Consider the following 9,268-nt stretch of genomic DNA (forward strand, 5'->3'; position numbering starts at 1 on the left):
GGGTGATCTCCATTCTTGGAGACAGTAAAACTTGATGAGTTTGTGGGTAACATGATCTAATTTGGGCCTGCTTTCAGCAGGGTGTTGGTTGCTTGACCTCCAGAGATCTCTCCCAGAGAAAATAATTGTATGGTTCTATAAATAAACTTATTATATTGCCTTTACAATGAGACAAATGTATGTTTTCCACATTCTGTTATGTAACTCAGGCTAATAAAATGCTTTATGCAGACAGCACTTGGTCTGTTGCACAGACATCTTAGAGTTTTTACATCTGCACTGCTACACACCTGCACCCAGGAAAGCCAACAGCAGAAAGTGAAATAATCACAGCTTGAATGTTAAACTGTTTTCTTTCTCTGCAGCCCCTCCAAACTCTGGATCTAATTTAAAACCACAACCTTCCTAAAGACTTAGACTGGATAAATCAAGAGGTCAGGAAGCAAGAGCAAGTGTGTGAAGGGCTTCCCCTCTAAGTCCACGAAGTTGATGTGATCATCAAGGCAATGATACAAAGACATTTCAGGAAGGTTCAGTGCTAGGCCACAGTGTGACTGACATCTTCACCTGCCAACCAAAGAAAGGACTCCCACTTTCCATGACTGAAGTGCACAGAATGTTTGTGGACCTTCCAGCCCATCACTGCTCTCCACCCAGCAACAATCATCCTGTCTGCCTCACAGGTGGCCACTTACAGAACTCAATTTGCACAGAACTGCATTTGGGTGATCAGCCACAGCACTCCCCTGCCTGCACAGCAGGGTACTCCTCCAGCATCTGTTCAGGTAACTGTGATGCAGAGAATCCTTAAGCAGTGCTGGTGGATTGCAATAAACACAACACATTCAGCAGTGTGGGCATCCTAAAGAGCATCCAGGAAATGCCAGCCCAGGAAAACACTTGAATACTTCTCCAGTGTCTGCTGAGGAGAAGCACTGTCAAACTCACACAGTTCCACATGCCCTTGGAAACAGATACCCTCCAATCAGGCCACTTGGGTAAAACTGCTCACACAGAGAACAAGGCTGTAGCCAAGTCTGCTATTTTCTGTTCATCTGGGAAGTGAATGAGGGTGGTGAGGTCCTGGCACAAGTTATCCACAGAAGCTGTGGCTGCCCCATCCCTGGCAGTGCTCAAGGCCAAGGTGGATGGGGCTCTGTGCAACCTGCTCTAGTGGGAGGTGTCCCTGCCCACAGCAGAGGGGCTGGAATGAGATGATCTTTAAGGGCCTTTCCAACCCAAACCACTCCAAGATTCTGTGATATTAAATTTGATTAATCTGAAGTCTTGCTTAGCACAGCCTAATGCTCTTGCTCTCTGCAAACTCCATTTGAAGCTTTGGAGTCGAACCTATTAAACCTGGGACTGACACCTGCATCTCTCTGACAACAGACTTCTGCATTACCCCTCATGTTCCTCCTAAACTGGCTGCAAAACAGATATTTTACTTTTTAGGTTAACTTGGTCTTTCCAAGAGCCTGCACTAGAACTCAAACTATGGGAAGTTTTCTATGCCAAGACTTCAGAGGGTTGCATGCTCTTTTTATAGCCCTGCTGTTCCATTTACCTTGGTCTGCTGTCAAAATCTGAGATCTGAGACACTCCTACATTAGTCCCTGAGCAAATTCATCCACTTAAACCCAGAGACCTGCAGCAGTCACATTTCCTCCTCAAGTCCAGGTCCAAGACCTTCTGCTGGCACCCCAACATTTCTCCCTCTTTCTCTCCAAATTCATTCTCATCACACTTCTAGCCACATCTCACTATGTTTTTTACTGCCAGGACTCTGCTCAGAACTTGTCAAAAGTGTTTCATCACCAGCCAGAAGACATTCAAGACATTTTCCAGAACAGAGAATTAAGACTACATACGATGTCAAACAGTTCTCATGTGACGTCTCCAAATAAAGTTCAAGACTTAGCTCCAACCAGAACATCCAGAATTTGTGATGGCCAAGAAAACAGTTCTTATACAGTGCTCCTGATGGATCTGATTAAATGAAAAAGTATGGAGACAATGGAAGATAATAGTTAAGCAACAGAAGAAATTCCAAGGAAAACAAAAGGGGGGTGTCTAATTAATAGAAGAAAAGGAGAGGACTTAAATGATGAAGAATGAATTGGGAAAACACAGCTACAGTAACTCCATTAAAAGAAAGGCAAATTGAAACTCTGAAACCCTGCTCTCAAGCTAACTGGCCTCACAAAGGGGCTGATTAGTCTCATGAATATTCTTGGCATCTGCAGTAGGATTATACAATTACCTCATCTCCTAGGAGGAGACATACATGCTTCCACAGCTTTCTGTCAGGGAACACCTAGAAAAACACATTCATCCCCTTCCTGATAGACCCTGGGTTTATACAACACAGAAATGAGATTCTCAGGTTAGCACTAAGCATCATGGAAGTTCAAGACCTTCAAGGAGTTGCTTCTTTCAGGGAAAAAAACATTCTGACTTCCAAATAAATCATTGCTGTGCCTCCATTTGGCCTTAGCTCCTCTGCTGACACCTGTCTCACCCCCTCCTCACATCTCTCTGCTCTGTGCCCACAGGAGCTGTGTAACCCCTGGCCAAGGGGCTCCTCTCCTCACCATTCCACTGAGCACCTCTCCTGGATGCTGTGTTTCTTTAACAGTGACAAACAGACACTGCTGGTCCCTACCAACAGCATCCTCAGATGAGGTTTGCATTCTGCTTTTTTAAGAAGGCAGTAAAATGTTCCTGCAGCTTTTGTGGGGTCACCCAGCAAGGCCTGAGGTCTGCACTTCCATCCCTGCCTCCTCTCACCACAGCATCTCTCCTCTCTCAGCACAACCATTGTGCCACTACAGCTCAAAGGAAAGCTGGTACACCCAGGAGCCAGCTGTGAATGCTAAGGAGAGCTCCTACCTGTCCTTTTCTCAGACACCTCATGTCCTGTACTGCACATCTGGAGAGTTCAAGAGGACACCCAGGTGACAGCAGTGCTTATAACTAATGTTGTTCTCTAAGCATGGTAACTTTCCTGTTACTACATTTTTTTCTTGGTTTTTTCTTCCCACTGGCAAAGGCTACTCCTCAAGGGGTCATTCAATGTCAAAACAGAAAACCACAAGTTTTCCATCCACAAAAAGCCCCATCTTTGAAGGAAAATGAACACTCAAATTTAGAAATGAAGACAAGATAACTTTACTGCTGTAAAGAACTCTGAATATCCCAAATAAAACAAATCTCTGAGAAAGGACACGAGGCAAAGAATCAGAGGTTGGTAATGACAAAAGGTAACACAGAAGTTACTGAACTGGGCTCTCAATTTGGCTTCATCTGCCCAGACACCCAGGCACAACACAGTCCTGGCTACAGAACAGACAAGGAGAAAGCTGCAACTTTTCAACTGATACAGCTTATACTGTGGAGATTCAAACTTCAAATGAAAAAACTTGCATTCATTAAATACAAGACCTGGTCTCCTCCTGACTCTCACACTTTTGTTGTGATGAAAAGTAACAGCACATCAGGGTGAAAAACAATGAACCTGGAAAACCACCCACTTCAACAACAGAAAAAAAACCATCCAGAGGAGCACAGCACAAACCACTACAGGGCTTCTGTGTAAATACATGCTAAAAATCAAGGACAGCAACTAAAAAGAGATATTTTTGAAGGTATTTCATTACCTCAGTTGCTGTTTCATCTTGTCTAAAGCAAAAGCTCCTGTTCTACACCATCAGCTGCTGCTTTCAAGCCTCTACTTGTCTTACCAGTACTGGACTGACATGGGCAGTGTGAACAACCCCAGCTCTCCAGCCTTTCCTCCTAGGAAGATGCTCCAAACCCTTCACCACCTTGGCAGCCCTTTGTTGGACTCTCTCCAGTGAGTCCATCTCTCTCTAATACTGGGGAGCCCAGTACTTTTCCCAAGAGCTCAGCAGAAATTCTGCACTCTCCAGGCACACACTGCACTCCAATCCCACTCCTTCCTTCAGCCCAGCCAGTAACTCAAAACATCTTTGCTCTGGTAAGTGTTTTGAGCAGGGTATTTTTGGTATTTTTCTACCAATTTAATCTTGAATTCAACAAAGCAGAATTGATACAGCAAGGAGAAGCAAAGGAAAGGAGTGCTCGTCCCTCCCTGCCAAATCAAATGAATCCCAGCACAAAAAGTGAGATGAACTTACAAAAACTTACTGCACATCTTGTATGATTTAAAAAAAAAAAGACAAGAATTTATCTGGGGTGGAGAGCATGTCATCCAAGGAAAAGGTATTTTAGGGAAAAAAAGACCAAAAATTTTATTTTAGACGAATAAGATATGACAGATGCCTGGAAAACATCTGATGTATTTATTTGGGCAACATTTTTAAGACAGTTACTGAAACAAGTGTGAAATGAACCAAATTATAGCTGAGTGCTTAAATAAGACCTCTTGTGCTGAATTAATGTCTGGTTTTGGGAATGCTCAGACCAACATGTTGAGGCTTTCAGATGGACAGGTCCCTTCAAAAATGAAGACACTGATACTGTGCCTTTGGAGGTAGTTGAACAACACATTAATTAAACTTCCCACTTCTTTCTTTCTCTCTTTCTCTGTTGTCCAGCCATTGGACATCTTATCCAACCTCCCACCTACTGTGTGGTAGCAGAGGAAAGCAGTGGATGAAATTCTAACTTATCTAAACAAACTGAGCAGCGTGGAAACCATTTTACCTGCTGGAAGTATTTCTGTCTTGGAGCCAATTTACAACTGCTGACAGCTGCTGAGTGCTTTTTTCCTCTGCCATTTAAACCTTACTCACAGGTGTGGGACAAGAGTTACAACACAAGCAAAGTATTAAAGAGCAGCGAGAGCAAGGCTGGAGCATCCCTCTCCTGAGCACTTCCTTTGCTTACCTAAACTGTGGCCATTTTTTGTGTAGAAGCAGGTGTTGTTGATGAGGTTGACACAGCAGCCAATCACATCTCCAGTGGTGAAGGTGGGGCCGTAGGGCTGCCCTGTCCCCGAGGAACAGAAGGAGTGCCCATCGTCACCATGGTACCCATAAGAATGTTTATCCCATCCTGCAAAAGACAAAAGAACAGCACAGCAGTGAAGTCAGGTCAGCAGAACCACGTGGAACAGCTCTCAGGATTTTCTGTGGGAGTTTTAAAATTTGATTCCCACTCCCAATTCATCCCAGTATTAATTTTCACATATCAGTAACAGAAAATAAGCTAACAGTCTTTAATCAGAACACATCATTTGCATTTCTTGCCTGAGGTGAAACAATCTCCTTTTGTAAAACACTTGTGTTTCCCAAAACTAAAACCTTCCCTCAAAAGCATTTAACAGAATAATTCTCAGACAGTTGCAGCTTTGTCTGTAAGTGCTGTCACAGGTGTACCAAATGGAGAGACACAATTTTTGCATCCTCAAATCTGTATTTCCGTTCTAACAGCAGACAGGATTTCTATGTTTCCCTTGGGATACAATATTTCCCATTCTGCAGACAGCTTAAAACACAACCCTCAAATGCCTAAGGGGAGTGCAATGCAAAGTGGTCAGTTCCAGTATTAGTACTTTTATTTCTTCTGCCAGTAACACTGTGCTAGGGGTAACAGCTGGGCTCAGGGATTGCACCCTGCCCACTTGCTCCTTTCTGTATATTCCAGTAATTTCATTTGGAGCATTCCTCTGAGTTGCACAATCAATGTCACATCTCACAAAGAGACAGACTTTTATCAGAAAGTGATACAACACTAAAAACAGACATCTGTGTTTTATATGGATATGGCTGGAGCCTTAGGGAAGGAAAAGAAGGTGCTTTGGCCATCTACTGACCTCAGAGACCCAAGGGTAGTGCAGATTCTGTTAAATGTGGAGTGATGGCCCTGGCAAAGGGACTATGGAAGAAACACAAGGACTGTGCAGGACGTGCACATCCTGCAATGAGGCACAAAGAGACTGAGCACTGAGAACCACAGAACAGAGCCCTGCAAAGGTGGGATGGAGCACTTCTGTGAGCCAGGATTTTCCTCCAAAACCAACAACAACACGAGGGCACTAGAAATTTAATCTTGTAAAACAGTGCTATAACACTGAGGCAGCAGCACCCACACGCTCAAGGGTTTCTCAGATAAGCACAAAACAGTCAGTGCATGTCTGAAGCCCTGTTTATTGTACCACACCAAATGAGTGCCAGTGGGAAGTCAGGGAATGAAGCAAGACCAAAACATGCCCCTGTCCAAGATTCTGGACCCCAGAGCAAAGTTTGGGAGTGAAAGGAGTGAAGGACTCCCAGCAAATTCTAGTCTAGAAATGGTGAGTAATTTCCTCTGTTTAGTCCCACACATCCAACAGGAACAGACTGAGATGTCCCGAGAGTCAGCTCTGTCTTCCCTCGGATCAGCTCCAAACAAGCTGTTGACAGTAGCACCAGTCCTGTTTCAAATCTTTGTGAAAGACAGGGACAACAGCACAGGCAGCACCCTCAGCAAGCACAACAACCATGCCAAACTGACTTGCCAAAACAAAGGAGGAAGCGATAGGGGCTCTAGAGTCTGTTGTCAAACTTCCACTGCTAAGACTCCATCCAGTAAAAATATCATTGAAATATTCTTGAATTTTTAAAACTGTGGCTCCTTTCCACTCTCCTTTTTATTTGCTCTGTTGCCATCACTGATTATATGAATCTCAATTCAGAACTTCTCTAATGAAGCTGTTGGTAAGTTATAATTCAGATGATAACTTAATCATAATACAATCCAAATGCAAACTTCTAGATCTTCTGCATACAAAACATTCCTGGCATCACAAAGCACCTATCAAGAACTTGTCATCAGTTACATCTAAGCAGTGAAGTGCTTACACATCATGTACTGGGTAAGGTCCTGTAAGAAATAAACAGTGTGTCCAACCATGAGGATGAGCTCACTAAATGCTTGGGGCAATGCAGACATTACTGGTTCTGCAGTGTAAGAAATAAAGGTTTCATTACCTACAGATCACAGCTGATCCTACTGAAAAAAACCTCCTGTTCCTTTAGGACTTGAGCTCAGAGTGTCAGTTATTGCTGTAGCACCAATGGTGGTGAACTCCAGTAAAAAGGGACTGAATAAAGGCCTTGAAGACAATGACAAACGTGGTACATACAGCAACAATGCCTGGAAAAAGTTTGTTTTGAACCTTTTTCTCCCCAGTTAAGGAAACTGGCTCACTCAGCACTTTGCTAATGTTATGTAGAGTTTACTTTTTCAACTCAAATGTTGCGTAGTGCTGAACCTGGACCTGGCACCACACTAGGGGCCTTAAATCTGGCCTGTCAGCCTTATCAGATCACCATGGTCATCTTAAACAACAAGCCAGAGTTGTCTGAGTGAACTTACTGTACTCACTGTAAACATAAGCTGAGGGGCATTAATTATATGTCTAACAATAAGTTATTTATTAATTAAAAACAGATCCAAATTCCTAAAATTCTGCCTGAAATAAACATGAGGGCAGTGGCATACACGTCATGCCAGCACTGGCCAGCTTCAGCCAATCCTCTGAAATTTCCTAATAATCTGAATTAAAAACAACATCAGCACTTCTAGTACTTCTAGGTCAAAGTTACCGAGGCCTGTTGATTCAAATAGTGTACCCCTACTGAAAGCATTTGGCATCGTCCTGGATTACCAGCAGAGTGAGGAGTAACTCACCACAACTATTTTGAAAACACAGACTCCAACTTTTCTCAAAACACTTCCTGAAAACTTGGGCTTTTCCTGCATCATTAACAATTTGCTATCGCCACCTAGGAATGGGTGCAGCATATTACAACGTCCTCTGTGACTCCCACGACACCCTCTGAGCCTCCAGTTACTCAACAGCTTCTTCCTCTACAAAATCCAGCAGTGCTTTAATAAGGAGTGAATCAGAACTTCCTGAAAGCCCTCCCCACAGCTGCATCTGCAAATTCTCTGGACAGTTTAACCTCTGTGCCACTTGTACTCAAGCACTTGCAGAAGTCCCTGTTGTGACCTGGAGGGCAGAGATGAGGTGATACCCACGTGCTCTTCAGCAGGCTGTCCCTGGGGGACAGGGGGTCAGCCCAGACAAGGATGCTCTTCAAGAAGTGAGACAGCAGAAGGACAGGATGTGCATGTGTCACACCCTGAATGAACAGTGTTACCACCTCCAACCACCTGTAAGCAAAGACAGACTAAGCGAGATGGAGATTCTGTTCACTCAGTACTCCTGAAAGGATGCTGTTCCCATTAAATTGTTCAATTCTCCACTAAGGACACACAAACACTCATATGTGTCCTGCAAAAAGGAGTTTGACAGTGTAACTGCAAGCAGTGGAAAGGTGCCTCCTACTGCTTGGATATATCCTGTGGTTCCTGCACTGGAGAAGATGACAAACCATGGATTTGGTGTCTCCACATCAGTATGCAGACCTCTGTAAAATCCTCCATAATTATCCCTTTTCCAGGCTGATGACTCCTAACTTATTTAGCTATTTCCTGCTCTTCTGACCATCACCATCTGAACCTTCTCTGGATTTACAGTGTTGCTTGTGAGAATGGAGATGAAGGTGCCCCATGGAGAAGCAGGCTGCAGTAGCTCTCTGCACTGTTCCCCAGCCCTCTACAAGTTAATCCCAGCATTGTCCCTTTATTGTCCTTTTTACCACTGACCTGATGTTTCCATGAAGTCATTGTCATCACTCCAAAATGCATCACAGCTCTTGTGACAATGCTTTGCACAGATTCTCATGTGCATCTCCCTGCTGGGGCACGTCACCTCAGCTTGTTCCCACAGCTCCCACCAGCACCTCTCACCATCCTCAATCTCACAATTCTCAGCAGCTCCAGAAATCCATCCCAGCACAGAGAGGGGCAGGAAGCTGCTCCTAAGAAAATCCTGGGAGAAACCATGACTGACAGTTTGTGACTGGTAGCTCATTCCAACAAGGTTGTTTAAAGAACATCCCATTTTGGTCTCTTGGTGATAGCTTTGTCAGAGAAATGGACATTCAGCACCTATGTGTAGTTGTGGCCAACTCTAAAAATTCTCAAGTGCAAGTGCAGATTCCTCTCAAAATTTCAGAAATATGGACAAAATTAGAGAATGTGCTTTTACTTCTAAAATACAGGTCATGGACTCCTGATGGACTGTATTCTATAGACTGAAATCAAGTGAGCTAGAGTGGCTGCACGGTCCAGTTTACAGTTTTTCTTTCCTTTCCCTCTCTTCAAAAGTACAAAATAATTTTAAATAGGGGAGGCAGGCAGAGAACAGAAAGGATGTGGCCACCTGGCCCAT

General features: G+C 43.8%; 1 protein-coding gene across 1 annotated transcript in view; it reads right to left on the bottom strand.

Annotated features, from left to right (window-relative positions):
- RANBP10 (RAN binding protein 10) overlaps window positions 1–5,047 on the bottom strand; it is a 31,028-nt gene extending 25,981 nt beyond the window's left edge. The window contains exon 1 of the mRNA XM_033069440.2: window positions 4,873–5,047. The gene's annotated coding sequence lies outside the window, so the exon portion shown is untranslated. The remainder of the gene's footprint in view (window positions 1–4,872) is intronic.
- Window positions 5,048–9,268: the final 4,221 nt, after the last annotated feature.

The sequence above is a fragment of the Catharus ustulatus genome, chromosome 11 (genome assembly GCF_009819885.2).
Source record: "Catharus ustulatus isolate bCatUst1 chromosome 11, bCatUst1.pri.v2, whole genome shotgun sequence".
Taxonomy (NCBI): Eukaryota; Metazoa; Chordata; class Aves; order Passeriformes; family Turdidae; genus Catharus; species Catharus ustulatus.